This window comes from Dendrobates tinctorius, unplaced genomic scaffold (assembly GCF_039654945.1).
Source record: "Dendrobates tinctorius isolate UK_male_01 unplaced genomic scaffold, ASM3965494v1 ptg000067l, whole genome shotgun sequence".
NCBI lineage: Eukaryota > Metazoa > Chordata > Amphibia > Anura > Dendrobatidae > Dendrobates > Dendrobates tinctorius.
Window position 1 is genome coordinate 368,034 of NW_027361735.1, and position 17,710 is coordinate 385,743.

Here is a 17,710-nt window from a genome sequence, read left to right on the forward strand (position 1 = left end):
GCACCAAAATGAGTCTTAAAGGGCCAGCGCGCCAAATCGAAAGCTGAGTGACCCAAGGCTCCAAATCGGAGGCTGATAGACCCTGGCATCCAAATTGGACCCAGAGTGGCCCCGCCCACCAAATCGGACCCTGAGGGGCCCCAACCACAAAATCGGACCCTGAGGGGCCCCAACCACAAAATCGGACCCTGAGGGGCCCAACCCACAAAATCGGACCCTGAGGGGCCCAACCCACAAAATCGGACCCTGAGGGGCCCAACCCACAAAATCGGACCCTGAGGGGCCCAACCCACAAAATCGGACCCTGAGGGGCCCAACCCACAAAATCGGACCCTGAGGGGCCCAACCCACAAAATCGGACCCTGAGGGGCCCCACCCACAAAATCGGACCCTGAGGGGCCCCACCCACAAAATCGGACCCTGAGGGGCCCCACCCACAAAATCGGACCCTGAGGGGCCACATCCACAAAATCACACCCTGAGGGGCCACATCCACAAAATCACACCCTGAGGGGCCACACCCACAAAATTGGACCCTGAGGGATCCCGGCCACCAATTCAAACCCTGAGGAGCCCAGGCCACCGAATCAGATCCTGAGGGGCCCCACCCACCAAATCAGACCCTGAGGCCAAAGTGGCCCCTGAGAGGCACCCACACTTAAAACGGATCCTGAGCTGAAAGTCTTGCAGGGGCAGCAGGCAAGTCTCTCTTAAAGGGGCAGCCCGGGCACCATTTCAAACCACTATCTGTACTTCCTTCAGGAAATACACATCTAGTTCTTCTTATTATTATTAAGTTGATTTCCGCAATTAATGCGGCCCGAACCGCTACACGCACAGACTCCGTTGAGGTGTCGTTTCGAAGCCAGCGTCCATGAGAGGTGTGCTAAGTATTTTTCGTGTCGATCGGATTTGTAGTTTTTGCGCAATTTGCGTTTGAAATTTTTTTTCCCATCATTGGAATGCACTGTCTCCAATGCTTTTCAATGAGAAATGGCAAAACGTGCCCTGAGGCGATTGAAATGGCAGTTAAGCTCATTGATATGCGCAGGCAGACCCAGTTACTATGCCAACGCCTACGAACGTCACATGACGCCCCAGGACAGAGCTTCTGCCACATATCAGCTCTTAAAGCGAAACCCACAGCACAAATGCAAATCTAGCTTCATCAAATGACACATGCCCCTGAGAGAGAATGTCCGCCAAAGTTGATTTAGAAGAAGCCCAGTGAGCCAAACTAGCTCTTAAAGGGCCGACGCACCGAAATGAGTCTTAAAGGGCCGACACGCCAAATCGGAGGCTGATCGACCCCGGCCTCCAAATCGGAGGCTGATCGACCCCGGCCTCCAAATCGGAGGCTGATCGACCCCTGCCACAAAATCAGACCATGAGGGGCCCCAACAAAATCGGACCCTGAGGGGCCTCGGCCACAAAATCGGACCCTGAGGGGCCCTGGCCACAAAATCGGACCCTGAGGGGCCCCGGCCACAAAATCGGACCCTGAGGGGCCCCGGCCACAAAATTGGACCCTGAGGGGCCCCGGCCACAAAATCAGACCGTGAGGCCAAAGTGGCCCCTGAGAGGCACTCACAGTTAAAACAGATCCTGAGTTGAAAATCTTGCAGGGGCAGCAGGCAAGTCTCTCTTAAAGGGGCAGCCCGGGCACCATTTCAAACCACTATCTGTACTTCCTTCAGGAAATACACATCTAGTTTATACCCAATTATTGAGGCGGGAAAAGTATCGGTTAGTTGTGTAGATTATAACTGCAAGAAAGGACACAAAGATCCTGAGCCAAATGGTATAGGGAAGATAAAAAGGATTTTTTTTTTTTTTTTTAACAAGGTAATGGTCCATTGATCATCCTTTATAGTCTGCGTCCAACCCTCAGAGTCTCTATGGTTTATTTCCAATTAACCAAAAATGTAAAAAAAAAAAAGTTTTCCCTCAAGCCTCCCTCTTCGGCATCGGTCTCACAAGGACGGTACTTTTGAGCTGTCCAATGTTTCTGCTTCAATGAATGAGTTTGGTCGGCAAATCTGACCACGGAAGGACGTCTCCAATTTTTTGCATGCAAAAGAAAAACAAAAAATGCTATGTACCGTATTTATAGCCCGATAGATTATAATGGGTTAGCGAGCTGTCTGTGGTAAGCAGATCTCCGAATAAAGCCGAAGGTCTAATTCAGACACCCATATTTCATGTAGGTTTCCTATTTATATTTTCATAGGTAAAAAATGTAGCCATTAGGGGATGTGCACATGACAAATTTTTCAGGTGGTTTGCCCCAGAAAAAGCGCTAAAAAGAATGAATATATGCACTGCGATGACAAACAACTTGCTGTGCACGTCTTTTTGAGCATCTTTTAAGGCCACATTCACACGTTCAGTATTTGGTCAGTATTTTACCTCAGTGTTTGTAAGCCCAAACCAGGAGTGGGTGATAAACACAGAAGTGGTGACATGTTTCTCTTATACTTGTCCTCGGATTGTTCCACTCCTGTTTTTTGCTTACACATACTGAGGTAAAATACTGACCAAATACTGAACGTGTGAATGTGGCCTAATGGTTGCTGGAAGCCCCGACTAAGGCCACATGATTTTTTACCTCAGTATGTGCCAAAACCAGGAGTGGGTGATAAACACAGAAGTGGTGACGTGTTTCTATTACACTTGTCCTCGGATTGTTCCACTCCTGGTTTTGGCACATACTGAGGTAAAATACTGACTGAATACTGAACGTGTGCACGTGGTCTAACCGTGGTCAAAAGTGACTAAATGAAAATTATTGAAAAACGCTAGAAAGGGACGTGCCTGAACAAGGGATGCCAGCATGTTCTGAAGCCTCTTCTTCTGGCAAAACAGTCTATGGAGGTCTTCATACACCTTTTTTTTGTGGGTCAATTGTCAGCCAAAAATAAGGCCACGTTCAGTATTTTACCTCAGTATTTGTAAGCCAGGAAAGGATCAGAGGACAAGTATAACAGAAACACGTCACCACTTCTGGATTCATCACCCACTCCTGGCTTTGGCTTACACATACTAAGGTAAAAAACTCACCGAATACTCAATGTGTGCACATGGCCTAAGGGAGGCATTTTTGATCCAAGCCACGGATCAAGCTCGCCCACTTTGATCAATGAAAGAGAAAGGAAAAAACAAACACATTACACAGATGACATCCTAGTCTCACCCAATTGCAGGCCATTTTTACTGTTTAAGGCTGGTTTCACACTTGCGTTTTTTTTCTGCGGTATTTTAGCGCTAAAAAACGCATGCGTTTTTTTTCCCTATACTTTGCATGGGATGCGCTTATGTGCGCATACACATGCGTTTGTATGCGTTTTTCCGCGCATGCGTTTTTTTGCGGTATGCGCTCGGGCGCACAAAATGCATCCTGTTGCATTTTTTGGGCGTCCGACTTGCCTCAAAAAAACGCATGCGCGCGCAATGCATTTTTTTACAGCAAGACACCCATTATAAGTCTATGGGTGCGCATATGTGCGCATTGGCATGCTTATGTATGCGTTTTTTTGCGCATGCGTTTTTTTTTTTACCATTAGTTGGACAATGGAATTTAGGGGTTTGGGTTAGAGTTAGGGTTAGTTAAGGGGGTTTAGGGTTAGGGTTAGTATGGTTTGGTTAAGGGTTAGGGTTAGTATGGTTTGGTTAAGGGTTAGTAAAGTCATGGTTTGGGTTAGTGTGAGGGGCCACCTAATGTTAGAAAAAAACGCAAACGCGGTAAAAACACACTAAAAACGCATACAAACGCATAAAAACGCTGCGTTTTTTTCATGCATGCTCATAAAAATGCTTGAAAAAAACGCAGCATTTGTATGCGTTTGTATGCGTTTTTTCAATGCGTTGTTTTGCGGGAAAAACGCGCTGCAAAAAAAAGCAAGTGTGAAATTAGCCTAACGCAGGTGCAGATCATCGTGTATTCGCTCATTCAAGAGAATTGGGTTGATGTTGCTAATCAGAGTGTCAGATTTCTCCATTCTGTCAGTGTGTGGAAATCTGCCTGCACTTAAATGTCATCCGAGCGCAGTCCGATGGTTTCCATGGACTCATTGACTTGTATGGTTGAGCGTGCTCCAAATATCGGACGCAGTGATTTTTTTCCTCGGACATCTGTTCGGCCCCATAGACTTACGTTGGTCCGAGTGCTAGCCGATGTTTTGTCGAATCGCAACCGGACCAAAAATACAGCCATATGCATGAGCCCTAATAAGAAATTTGGAGTTCTCTTCTTGCACACGAGAAAAACGGATGCCACACTGATGGCGAAAACTGGATCCAGCACATTGAAGAAAAATGGTCTTTTTTCCCTCAAAAGCAAAAAAAAATAAAAGAAAAATGGATGTTTAAAGAGTTAAGAAAGTGCAAAAAAAAAAAAACTGTCAATTTTGGGTAGGTGGACATGAAACCACCTAAATGATTTTTGTGCCTATTGTTGACTTGTACATGACATCCTTTTTCATTGATTGCAAAAAAACTACAATAAAAAAACAACCAGATGTGTGTGAATTGTCCTATGTCCCTCATATAAAGCCTCTAAATGCTGTTAACAGGCAGGTCAGGTAATATGTCCACCCTCATAATCATGTACAGAAAATAAAAAGGATAAAAAAAAATCTACAATTAGAAAAAGTGTTACACTATCTGGTTTTAATTTGTTGGAAAAAAAAATAACATTCTTGAAAACTAAAAAAAAATAAGTGTTATTAGAGACAGACATTGTGGTAACAAAAACAAGTTGTGTAACTGCACTCCCTCCTGTACATGCAAGTTCAGGGTCACACAGGATCAGGGGCGGACAGACTGTAGTGGGCCCATGAGCAAGAAATTTTTTGCCCCCCCCTTCATAGGGCAACAAAGTTATATGTTATTTGTTGTTATCTAATATTGAGTCTATGCAGGGCTGGATATAATATCTGTATAGAATATAATGTAACCCCCCATAGAATATAATGCAGTCCCCCCCGTATAGTATAACGCAGCCCCTCCATAGAATATATGGCAACCCCCTCATAGGATATAATGCAGCCCCTTATATACTATAATGTAGCCCCTCTATAGAATATAATGTAGCCCCCATAGAAAATAAATAAATATAATACAGCCCCCCTATAGAATATAATGTAGCCCCAAAAAGAATATAATACAGCCCACCTCCCCATAGAATATAATATAGCATAGCCCCCCATATTATATAACACAGCCTCCCCTTATAGAATATAATGTAAAATGTACCCCCCATGCTATATAACACAGCTGCATAGTGTATAGCCCAGCACCACAAGGTATATAGCCCACCATGGCATATAGCCCACCATGATATACTATAGCCCCCCACCATGGTATGATACAGCCCACCATGGTATATAGCCCCCCCAGCATGGTATGATACAGCCCACCATGGTATATAGCCCCCCCAGCATGGTATGATACAGGCCAGCATGGTAAATAGCCCCCCAGCATGGTATAATACAGGCCAGCATGGTATATATCCCCCACAGCATGGTATATAGCCCCCCCCAGCATGGTATAATACAGCCCAGCATGGTATATAGCCCCCCCAGCACGGTATAATACAGGACAGCATGGTATATAAACCCCCCCAGCATGGTATAATACAGCCCAGCATGGTATATAGCCCCCCCAGCACGGTATAATACAGGACAGCATGGTATATAAACCCCCCCAGCATGGTATAATACAGGACAGCATGGTATATAAACCCCCCCAGCATGGTATAATACAGGACAGCATGGTATATAGCCCCCCCAGCAATGGTATGATACAGCCCAGCATGGTATATAGCCCCCCCAGCACGGTATAATACAGGACAGCTTGGTATATAGCCCCCCCAGCACGGTATAATACAGGACAGCTTGGTATATAGCCCCCCCAGCATGGTATATAGCCCCCCCAGCATGGTATATAGCCCCCCTCCAGCATGGTATATAGCCCCCCAGCATGGTATAATACAGGACAGCTTGGTATATAGCCCCCCCAGCATGGTATATAGCCCCCCAGCATGGTATAATACAGCCCCCCAGCATGGTATATAGCCCCCCCAGCATGGTATAATACAGGACAGCTTGGTATATAGCCCCCCAGCATGGTATAATACATCCCAGCATCATATATGGCCCCACAGTCCAGTACTCACACCAATTTAAAAAAAAAAACACTCTTGAGTCCTCACCTTCTCCTCCTGCCTGCGCTGCTCCCGACTCCTGTCTCCTGCACTGCCTGGTACACAGTGAGAACGCGATGACGTCATCGCACTCCCGCTGTGTCAGAGGCAGAGCAGGGAATGATGGGAGAGGGAGCGTCGGCTGACGCGCTCTCCTCCAGGCTCCATCATTGCCTCTTTCAGTGGGCGGGGGAGTGTGGAGTCGGCGCTGGGGGCACTCACAGGGGCCCCTTTGCCTCCCGCAGCGCTGCTCTCCTGCTTGAGCAACACATGGCTAATTTGAATTTTGACATAATTAGCCATGTGGTGCAGGAGGCTGGAGGGGCCCCCCTTCTCCCCCGGTCCCCCTGCAATGCACCGGATGCACAGGCGGTAGGTTCGCCCCTGCACAGGATTATACATTGCACGCGGAGGCGGCCGCTCCTCTTCCTCCTCTGAGTGGATTAACAACTTTTCTTTCAAAAACTATTTTGCCTTTAGGCTATATTCACACATCCGCATGTGTCACAGGCGCACTGATAGACCGTGGGTCTCCTGACCCAAACATGGCAGCCTCAGTGCAGGGCAGGGACACATGGACTGTCCACGAGTGTCCTGACCCAAACATGGCAGCCTTAGAGCACGGCCGTGACACATGGACTGTGCGCGGGTCTCCTGACCCAAACATGGCAGCCTTGAGCACGGCCGTGACACATGGACTGTGCGCGGGTCTCCTGACCCAAACATGGCAGCCTTGGAGCACGGCCGTGACACATGCACTGTCCATGGGTACAATATGCATCTAACATAAAAGAGTGTGGAGGGCTTCTACACTAGACGCACTACTGCTAGGAAGAGCACCCTGTACACGGGCACTAGGGGGCCCTCTTGTTGTAATGCTCCATAATCTTGTGTGCACAGGGCCTAAAACAAAACAAAAAAAAAGTAAAAGCAGAAGTGTGAATGGCTGATGCCGGCAACTTCTTTCTCCTCTTTTTTAATGAATCCCCCTAACACAATTTTGCACTGAAAAATTTGCCCAAGAAAAAGAGAAATAATGGATCCATCTTGGCGAAGAAAAAAAAAATTGTTTTTACCCCTATGAACGAGGCAGTAACCCTTTCCTGACATACCAGGTACATATATGTCAGACGTCGGCTGCTGCGTCTGGTCCGCAAGAGGCCGGTGCCAGCTGGGTTATACAGCCATCATCTGCCTATAAAAGCAGCGCCTAGAGCCACTTCCCTTCGCTGCTGTTTAACCATTTAAACGCTGCTGCCAATTTCCACCACAACTGCTTAGAATAATCGTTCTGGTTAGAGTTGAGCGAAACGGGTCGAAAAATTTCAAAAGTCTCCGACTTTTGGCAAAGTCGGGTTTCATGAAACGAAACCCGACCCTAGGATGAGGTCGGCCACGAGGTCGGCGACTTAAGCGCCAAAGTCGCGTTTCAAAAGTTTGTTTTGCGCTCTTTTTCAGCCAATCAGGTTCCACGGACACTGTGGGCAAAGTGATGACATAGGCAGGGGTCACCACCATCTTTCAGAAGGGCATGCAAGTGATTGGCTTGCTTTGGTGGGCGTCACAGGGGGTATAAAAGGGCGTGCACGCCGACCGCCATGTTACTCATGCTGATCTCAGAATAGGGAGAGCTGCTGCTGCTGCTGATTCTGTAGGGAGAGCGTTAGGCAGGGAAGAAGACACCAAAAACTACTTCTGCTGCTAGCGATTTTGCCTGTACAACACACCAGTCACTGTGTGTGCAGTGCAAGTGGAGGCTATATTTTGCTGGATCAGCGGTGTTGGTTGTTAGGCTGCCTTCTAAGGCTTCCTGACGGCTGCATTGCTGTTTACCCACTGCTCTGCAAACTGCTTTTTTAAAAGCAATCCCAATTTTTTTTTTTGTCCTGGTGAGGTATGAGCGTGCATTTTTTAACACCATACAGCAGTGCACACTCCTCACACAGTACCGTGTAACGGCTGTTATCACAGCCACAGTGAAGCTATCTGTGTGTCACTCTGTAAGAATAAGTCGAGGACATGATCCGTTCTTACAGACCTGCACCTTCTAGTTTTGTCTAGTTTTCAAACAGTTAAATATATTTGCTGTTTGATCACATTCAAAACTATAGAGAGACAGCGTGTGTCAGTCCGTATACTTTAAAAACACGGAGCTTGACAATTTTACGTACACCGGACAGCTGTGTACGTGCACGCTCCTCTCTCAGTACCGTGTAACGGCTGTTATCACGGCCACAGTGAACCTGTGTGTCGCTCTGTAAGGATAAGTCGAGGACATGTTCCGTTCTTACAGACCTGCACCTTCTAGTTTTGTCTAGTTTTCAAACAGTTAAATATATTTGCTGTTTGATCACATTCAAAACTATAGAGAGACAGCGTGTGTCAGTCCGTATACTTTAAAAACACGGAGCTTGACAATTTTACGTACACCGGACAGCCGTGTACGTGCACGCTCCTCTCTCAGTACCATGTAACGGCTGTTATCACGGCCACAGTGAAGCTATCTGTGTGTCGCTCTGTTAGGATAAGTCAAGGACTTGTTCCATTCTTACAGACCTACACTCTAGGGAGATTCCTATTCTGCCCAATCCTATATACACCTTGTAGTTTGTCATACACTAGCCAATTTCTGCCTGTGACATAGCACTGTGATATTCACTGGGCCTCACACAATCCAAAAGTGTCCACAAGTGTGTGCAGAAATTCAAAATCTCCGTTATCCTCTAGTGACATTTTTCACACCTGCGACATCGAGCCAGTGACATAGCACTGTGATATTCAGTGGGCCTCACACAATCCAAAAGTGTCCAGTGTCCACAAGTGTGTGTAGAAATTCAAAATCCCCCCTGTTCTATAGACACCTTGTACCTTGTTTTACATTACTATATAGTTTGTTGGATTTTGTCTACATTTCTACCAAAAATGAGGAAGGCTGGTGGAAGAGGCCGTGGAATTGGGCGGGGGTTGGCAGTGTCAGAGACACCGCACTGAACTTGCTCACTGAGCCAGTGCGCGTGTCCTGAGTAAAGCGAACAGTGCTCAAAGCTACCTGTGGAGCGGGCAGCAACCGAATAGATGCGTACTTCAGAGCTGCAGGGCCTGAAGCACGTGACTGCTAGAGGCGTGGCTTAAACTCCACAGAGCTAGGAGCTGCAAGACAATTCCTAGCAGAGTAACTGTGAGACAAAGTTACCAAGGGGCATAGACAGTGAGAATAGTCAGGACGTAGCCAATGAGTCACACACAGAGATAGCTGCAAGGTACCAGAGGGGCGAGCAGAGAGTAGTCAGGTCACAGGCAATGAGTCATACACAGATAGCTGCAAGGTACAAGAGGGGCGAGCAGAGAGTAATCAGGTCACAGGCAATGGGTCATACACAGATAATAACGCAGTACAAAATCAACAGGCAAACTCACAACGGGAAACAGAATCGGGTCAGAACCATATAAACAAGCTATAGCAATAAACAGGCACACGGGGGTCAGCACACTAGACCAAAGGCAAAAATATAACTGGCAGGGATTGAAGCTACCCAGAGGTTTATGAAGCTCTCCCAGAACCAGAAAGAGGCCCATTAACCCCAAGTGTGCAGGTCAAATCCTGCACAGAGCTCCAGACATTAACCCCCGGTGTGCAGCTCAAAAACCTGCATTGGGATCATGACAGGCAGCTGGTAATGATGGTGTTGGTGGTGGATCTGATGGTAGTGGCAAAAGCAAAATAGGACCGAATGCAGGAGGTGTTGAGCCTGCGTCATCGTCTGGCTCCACAAGGCCTCAAAGGCTTAGTTTTCTAGGAGTTGGCAAACCGCTTTTAAAGCCAGAGCTTCAGGAAAAAGTGTTGTCTTACATTGCTGACTCAGCCTCCAGCTCTATCGCCTCCTCTTCTGAAGTTGTAAAAAATAAAAGCACTGAGTCGTCATTGGAGGCTCATGTTCATGAACCACACCTTTCCTTGTTTCCTTCACCCCAACCAAGATTGAAGGATGATGCAGGCCATACTACTGATTATTCCCTGGAGCTGTTTTCACATACCATGCCTGGATTATCAAGTGAAATGGTGAATTACCCAGGCCAAGATGAATCTGACATGGAGTGTACTGATGCACAGCCACTGATAGATGATTCTGCTGGTACATTCACTCAGAGCACTACATTGTCCTCGCAGTGTACAGTGTTGTGAGTTCATTTTCCCCTTCACTATTGAGGCCCGAGGAACTCCCTCTTCTGGTGAAGAAAGGTAGTGAGCCTGATTGTCAAACACCTGGGGCTGATGATGATGACTGGCTGAGTGGAGTTAATGACTGGATATAAGGCTGCCGACGCCCTTCTGGCCTGCAGGTGATTTCTCTGTGGACTTCTAGGAAACCAGTCTGATTTCTGCTCATCTAAAGCTAAGATTTCTGCTTTGCCTTTTTGCATTAGTGTTTTGTTTTCCTTGCTTTTCTGGATTCTGCCATTCCCTGCTGGGGTGAGCTGAATCTCCTTTTGCCTGTTGCTCTGTCTTCAGAATATTCCTGAGTACTGACATAGCTTTTTTTGAAGCCTAGCGTCTTCAGGGCCTTTTTTACTGTCAGTTGGTTGGCTCTTATTTTCATAGGGTTTTTCACGGATTGCAGACAGCAGCCTTCCTGTCCTTTCCTATCTAAGCTAGCTTGGGCCCCATCTTTGCTCAGTCTTTCTTCTTGCTTCACCGTCATTATATGTGGGGGGCTGCCTTTTGCTTTGGGGGTCTGCTCTGGGGCAGTTTAGATTTCCCTTTCTGTCTTTAGGCTATGTAGTCCTCCGGCTGTGATCGAGGGGCCTAGGGCATCGTAGGAGCCCCACACGGCTACTGCTAGTTGTGTTGATAGGTTCAGGGGTCTGCAATCCGATAGCTGCCAACTTCTCTGGTTTTCTGGACTTAGCTAGCATTTCTATTTTTGCCTCCTATGGTGACTCAATCATAACAGTACAGAGCCAGATTCTGACCCTGATGAGACTCAGGTGCCCCTTCCCGCACACTATGCCACCATACACGGTGACACAGAGGAAGGTGCACATGACATTGAAGAGGAGGTGATGGATGACTCAGTTGTTGACCCAGATTGGCATCCATTGGGGGAAGAGGGTGCTGCTTCCAATATCTCGGAGGAGGAGCATTCACCGCAGACATCGACATCGCAACAGCTGTTATCTGGCAGGCCCGGAGCACTCCAAAGACAGGTTCCAAAAATCAAAAGAGTTACTGGACAGCTTGTCCAGAGGGTCAAAATATCACAGCGTGCTAGGCCGCAAAATGTCTGCCAAAGTAGGAAGAGTGCAGTGTGGCACTTTTTTGAACAAAATCCTCATGATCAGGCCAAGGTTATCTGTAAGAAGTGTGCAATGACCTTTAGCCGAGGGAAAAATATGAAAAATGTTACTGTTATATCAACGAAAGACTGAATCTAGGCCATCAGAAAGAACACCAACTCAATCACCAACCCTCTCTCAGTCCGCCCTGTCCACTGCTACTTCCACCATATGCAGCTGTCAAGTCCAGCTCACCCTCCCAGACACTATGAGTAGGTCAAGAAAGTACTCAGTCTCTCATCCGCGTACACTGGGTTTGAACGCCCACATTGCCAAACTAATCTCGTTAGAGATGATGCCCTATCGGTTGGTGGAAAGCGCAGCTTTCCGCGAATTCATGGCCTATGCAGTACCACGCTATGACCTACCCAGTCGCCACTTCTTCTCTCGCAAAGCCATCCCAGCCCTCCACCATTATGTGAAAGACCGCATTGTCCATGCACTCAAGCAGTCAGTGAGTGGAAAGGTGCACCTCACAACTGATGCATGGTCCAGTCGGCATGGCCAGGGCCGTTACGTGTCCATCACTGCGCACTGGGTTAATGTGGTAGATGCAGGGTCCACAGGGGACAGCGCTGCCTAGCCCACGGTATAGGAAACAGTTGGCTGTAGGCGTTCGACCCTCCTCCTCCTCCAGAAGCAAAAGCTCATCCACAGAGTGCAGTCGTACGAGCACTCCATCTGCAGCTGCCACTGTTGCACACAAGGTGTCCCCCTATCGAGCAGCTAATTTGCAAAATACTCTGCATTGAAAAATATATGACAGTAATCAGCAAGTGCTGGATAACAAATACAGGGTATTTAGTCGATGCGTTTTTTGCCTGTCTGCATCCTGTTCATTTAGACACTGTTCACATGTTCAGGTTTAAATACATTAGATAGGGACTGCTCCGTGAAGGGTTACCGTGACGAGGTGGAGCAGCTTGGCATACATTTTTTGCAAAAAACTTATCGACTAAATACCCTGTATTTGTTATCCAGCACTTGCTGATTACTGTCATATTTTTCAATGCAGAGTATTTTTGCAAATTTGTCATTTTGTGTTTTCTTGTTGTGTTTCAGTCATTGGGTGGTGTGAACACTGTCCACCGACTTGTTCACATTTGTGTATGTCACATATGTTTTTAATCTATCGAGCAGCTAGTGGAAAGCGTCAGCAGGCTGTGTTGCAGATGATGTGTTTGGGCGACACACCGCCGAGGTGCTGGCCGAGTACTTTCAGCGACAAACTGAGTCATGGCTGGGCAGTGTACATCTTGAGGCAGGCAAGGTAGTTAGTGATAACGGCCGTAATTTTGTGGCAGCCATAGCCCTTTCAAAACTCAGCCAGATACCTTGCTTGGCTCACACCTTGAACCTGGTGGTGCAGTGCTTCCTCAATAATTATCCGGAGTTAACAGCCCTGCTCCAGAAGGTGCGAAGACTGTGCGCGCACATCCGCCGGTCGCCTGTAGGCGTGTGTCATCCTGCACAACTTTGTACTTTCAAAGGAACCTGTTTCCATAGAAGAAAATCTGTCTGAAACCACCTTGTGGGATTATCGGCAGCAAACTGTTCGGACTACTGGGTCAGTGGCAAGAATGAGGGACACATTTGCAGATTATTTTCTGACACCAGAGGGACAACTTGCCTGGCAAGAAGACATGGTATAATTTTGTTTTTTATACCAATTGTGGGTAATTGCAGTGTTGTGTTTTCACCTTTACACCAAGTGAAATGTTACCAAATTTTTTTCTTTTTTACCTTTTTATACTTTCAACCTTTTAACAAGAATTAAATTAAAAAAAGAAACTACACAATAAAGTTCTTTTGAAAAAAGTTTTTATTTGTCTTTTTTTTCAACTTGTCATATTAGAATTTTTTTTTTGGTAGAATTTTTTTTTTTTTTAAATACAAACATTATTTTGAGTATTACAAATGTTGGTATTGTTGGGTGGAGATACTATCGGAGGGCTTAACAGGGTTGACCACATCGAGGGGGAGGTGGAGGACCGGGAAGAGACTTGGTGAGGAACAGAAGTGGAAGAGGGATTGAAAACATGAGGTTGGGACGGGAGTGGATTGACAGACGAGGCTTGTGGGTACATTGAAGGTGTGTGTGGGGGTGGGTATGGTGAGGGCATTGGGGTATAATGCAATGGGGAAGGAAGGTACTGGGAAGAATGGAATGGGGAACTAGAGAAAGGAGAGGGAGTGGTAGGAGGAGGGATGGTTGTATGATGGATGGTCGTGGAAGGATAGACAGTGCAAGGATAGACAGTGCAAGGATAGACAGTGCAAGGATAGACAGGGGGAGGATGGACAGGGGGAGGATGGGATGCTTCGGCCAGTACCTCCACTAGAGCATTGTGACAGGCTTGCATCACACGCATCTGCTGGTGAGTACTTAAACCTTCCATTTGCCGGACAACAGATTGAAAAAAGATATGTCTCGGCGTCTGGTTTGATTCTGAATTCATCTGTTCCATGTATCTTCTGAGTTCCATGATGCTTTGATTGATCATGGTCAACCCAGAAGATAAACGTTGTCCATAAGTGTGGAAACCCTGCTGGACAGATGTGTTCAGACTCAAACAGTCAGACAAGGTCATCCTTTCCCGACTCCTCAGACGCTGCCGTCCAGAACCAAAAGTTGGTCGAGATGTTGCGGCAGTGTCTGAGGGGTGGGGAACAGGGTACTGAAAGTCGTCACCAGCAGCTTCATGTGATGAAGTCTGCCCTGCTGCTCCAGTGCTGGTGGAGGGGAGAGAGGGACGAGACAAGAGGGAAGGTAGAGAGGGGTCGGATACCTCGATGTGCTCACCGGGGGCAGTCTCACAAGGGATCACTCCAGAGGGAGGCAACTCAGATGCAGGCTCCCGAGTGCTGCAGACGGTGCTAAAAAAAAAAAAGAGAAAAAAAAATATATTAAGATATTGATAGTTCATTTAAGTGTGCTGAATAAAAATTGGTTAAACATGTAAACATTTGTACTACGGAAATAGTGTGTGGAATATTTACCTTCTGGTCACCATCGTCGACCGGAGGAACCCCAGGGCTCTGTAATTCTTATACTGGGTTCCCCTGCGTCCTTCCGATCCACTCGGGGCCTGCATCTCCTTGTTGATGTCCCTCTTGAAGCGATCCTTGAGCGACCGCCACCGTGTGATAACCCTCTCACCTGTGAAGGAAAACAACAAAGTGGTTAGTATTCAACACTTCGCAAGCTGTAATATAAGTTACTGAAATTGGAATACTTACACGCAAAATCCCTGGCCCTCGCATCGAGCTCCTCCCAGTTGTCGACTACCTCCGAACACACCTCATCCCAGAGCCGTCAGGTGGTCGGTTGGTTGGCATGCAAACGGTCGGCCATATTCCACAGCGGCTCCCGTGAATGCACTGCCTGGATGAGCTCGTCCGTGTTGATTATTAGAGCGTCCTCAAACTGTCTCTGGGGAGCACGCTGGGAAACCTGTGAAGACAAAAATTAAAAACAAAAAAAAATTTTACATTCAATTCAAACACATGAGGTTCAGTAATCAATTTTAGCCAAGGGTTACTTACCATTCGCCGACCACCAGAGCCAGCACCTCGACGACGCTGGGATGTCCTGGGAGTCGCTCTTCTGCGGGCACCAGATTGTGAAGACTGTAATAAGAAAAATTTGGGTTGCATGGATGCGTAGTTATTGTGTGTGCTGTGATGAATGTTTGTGTTGGGTATAGCATTATGTATGTATGTGCTAAACTTACACTCTGCACGCCCCCTCCTTGCGTCTCTCCACCCTGCATGTCTCCTCCTGCCAGCTCCTCAGCTTCAGCTTCCTGAGAAAACATAATACATGCATATAGGATTAAAAAAAAAACAAAAAAAAGTAAAAATACGCTAAAACCCAAATTAATATTTAACAAAAATTTTTTTTACCTCAGTTCGCTGATGATGTGAGGGGGAGCTGTCAGAAGAAGACATTCCTGCAGCCTGGCTTGCGGGTCTGCTGCGGTGTGTTGCTGCTGCCTTCCTGTGTGGATCTGCTGCTGCCTTCCTGGCTGGATCTGCAAGTATAAAGACACTTGTTACGCTACTATACAAAGGATAAAATAAGCTTTCAGGCCTTTATACTTACTGGGAAAACTGAAATCTTTTCCTAGGCGGGATCTGCTGCGGCCTTCCTGTCTGGATCTGCTGCTGCCTTCTTGACTGATCTGCAAGTATTAAATTTTAATAAAATAACCAAAAAAAATCTTCATTATTATTAATGTGTGTAATTCCCTGAAACTGAGTATACCCACACTTTTGTGTGTGCATGTGTGTATATTCCCTTACAATCTCTCACGGACATTACCAAACTGTGATTGTGTGTGTAATTCCCCAAAACTCTCACAACTGAGAGTATACCCAAATGTTTTCATGTGTGTAAATTCCCCAACTCTCACCCAGAGTATTCCCAAGTGTTTTTCATGTGTAAATTCCCCAACTCTCACCCAGAGTATTCCCAAGTGTTTTTCAGGTGTAAATTCCCCAACTCTCACCCAGAGTATTCTCAAGTGTTTTCAGGTGTAAATTCCCCAACTCTCACCGAGAGTATTCCCAAGTGTTTTTCAGGTGTAAATTCCCCAACTCTCACCAAGAGTATAACCACACTTGTATACCAAAAACCAACACTTTATATACTTATTTTGTACATATACCCATACTTAATTTAACCTGTTTTTAAAATACTACGGACAGTTTTTCAAAAGTTTTTATTAAATTTTTTTTTTGGTTATTTTTTTTTTCTTTTTTTTATACAAATAGGAGCTACTCTGCTCTTTATTTTAAATACCACAATAAGGAAAAAAACAAAAAAAACAGTGATATACAAGAGAAACACCACATACAATACACAACACAATCACACCACAATTGCAAATATGAAAATAAAATACAGTACACATGCAACAGAAAAACAATTTAAATATGAAAAAAAATACTAAAAATACACACACACACACACGCCACACTAGGAGGACACAAACATACATGCAGGAACGCAGACCACACACACACACACACACACACACTCAGACAGGCCATACACAAACATGCCCCACACATAATTTACCACAATTGCAAATATTTAAATACAATTACAGTGCTATGAAAATAAAATTAAGTGAACATGCAACAGAAAAACAATTAAAGTATGAAAAAAAGCATAATAAAAATACACACACACGCAACACTGGGATGCCAAGAACATACATACAGGAAGGCAGACCACACACACACACACACACACACACACACACACACACACACACACACACACACACACACACACACACACACATGCATGCCAAACACACAGACAGACAAGCCACACACACGCACAGACAGACAAGCCACAGACATGCCCCACACAAATAGTTTAATACTCACACAATTGCAGGCTTTGGTGTAGGTGGCAGGTCTCTCCATCCTGGCTTGGTGCTGTGCAGCTGGGCTGGTGCTGGCAGGCCTCTTGCTCCGGTGGTCTTTCAGCTGGGGGTCTTGCTGCGGATCCGCCGTCGTCCGCCATTTTGACGGCGCCAAAAAACGTTGCAAGCTCCGTCCACCTCAGACAGAATCCGCCAGGAATTTGGCAGATCCGCCGAATAGCGGACGCAACGTACGACCATCCGCCAAAATCCGCCACTAATGTATCCCAATGGGAAAAAATGGCGGATCCGCCACAAGAAAAGCGGATCCGCCATTTTTGAAATTTTGGCGGATTTTGACTGATGGCAAAAAACTGAAGTGTGAAACAGGCCTAAGTTACATAGCCCCGGGAATCCCATCAGCCCCGCACACCGGCTGTCACACGCACCTCTGGCGGAATCCGCCACATTGCTGCTACTGTCCTGATCACAGGACCGCAGACGGCAGCACGCATGCGCCGCTGGTCATAGAGGCGAGACACCTAGAGCAGAGCGTCTGCGGCGATCAAAGTAGGCGGAACCGGAAGATGGGCTTGTGGATGCGTCGGCGGCCATTTTGGGGTCTGGCATTCCACACAAGAGTGACTGCTGCAGCGGAAATGTTTGGATCTATCGGTTCGGATCTATAGATCTTTCAGATAGCTCCTTCATATCAGATTAGAGCGAATGCGACACCTGGCTTCCCCGCCGATCACCTTTTTGCGTTACCGTCAGAGGCTGAATGTGCCAAGTTGTA

At 46.6% G+C, this 17,710-nt stretch overlaps 1 pseudogene; it reads right to left on the bottom strand.

Moving 5' to 3' along the window:
* The window catches only part of LOC141095145 (DAP3-binding cell death enhancer 1-like), a 49,721-nt pseudogene extending 32,746 nt beyond the window's left edge, over positions 1–16,975 (bottom strand).
* Positions 16,976–17,710: the final 735 nt, after the last annotated feature.